Here is a 1,325-nt window from a genome sequence, read left to right on the forward strand (position 1 = left end):
ACCAAATCCAACAACATATCAAAAAGATAATCCAGCATGATCAAGTGCGTTTCATACCAGGGATGCAGGGATGGTTTAACATCTGCAAGTCAATATATGTGGTACACCACATAAACAGAATGAAAAACATAAATCACATGATTATCTCAATAGATGAAGAAAAAGCATTTGACAAAATCCAACATCGCCTCATGATTAAAACCCTCAGCAAAATTGGCATACAAGGGACATGACTCAATGTAATCAAAGTCATCTATGACACACCCACAGCCAACATAATACTGAATGAGGAAAGGTTGAAAGCATTTCCTCTGAGAACTGGAACAAGACAAAGATGCCCACTCTCACCACTCCTCTTCAACATAGTACTGGAAGTCCTAGCCAGAACAATCATACAAGAGAAAGAAATTAAAGGAATCCAAATCAGTAAAGAGGAAATCAAAGTGTCACTATTTGCTGATGATATGATCATTTACCTAGAAAATCCTAAAGACTCTTCCAGAAAGCTCCTAGATCTGATAAAAGAATTCAGCAAAGTTTCTGGACACAAAACTAATGTACACAAATCAGTAGTTCTTCTCTACATCAAAAGCAACCAAGCTGAGAATCAAATCAAGAACACAATCCATTTTACAATAGCTGCAAAAAGAATAAAACACTTAGGAATATACCTAACCAAGGAGAGGAAAGACCTCTACAAGGAAAACTACAAAATACTGCTGAAAGAAATCACAGATGACACAAACAAATGGAAACACATCCCATGCTCATGGATGGGTAGAATGAATATTGTGAAAATGACCATACTGCCAAAAGCAATCTACAAATTCAGTGCAATTCCCATCAAAATACCACCATCATTCTTCACAGAATTAGAAAAAACAATTTTAAAATTAATATGGAACCCAAAAAGAGCCCACATAGCCAAAACAAGACTAAGCAAAAAGACCAAACCTGGAGACATCACATTACCTAATTTCAAACTATACCGTAAGGCCAAGGTCACCAAAATAGCATGAGACTATATAAAAATAGGCACAAAGACCAATGAAACAGAATGGAGAACCCAGAAATAAACCCAAATACTTACAGCCAACTGATCTTCAACAAAGCAAACAAAAACATAAAGTGGGGAAAGGACACCCTATTCAACAAATGGTGCTGGAATAATTGGCTAGCCACATGTAGGAGAATTGAAACTGGATCCTCATCTCTCACCTTATACAAAAATCAACTCAAGATGGATCAAGGGCTTAAATCTAAGACCTAAAACTATAAAAATTCTGGAAGATAACATTGGAAAAACCTTTCTAGACATTGGCTTA

The sequence above is a fragment of the Mandrillus leucophaeus genome, unplaced genomic scaffold (genome assembly GCF_000951045.1).
Source record: "Mandrillus leucophaeus isolate KB7577 unplaced genomic scaffold, Mleu.le_1.0 Scaffold114, whole genome shotgun sequence".
NCBI lineage: Eukaryota > Metazoa > Chordata > Mammalia > Primates > Cercopithecidae > Mandrillus > Mandrillus leucophaeus.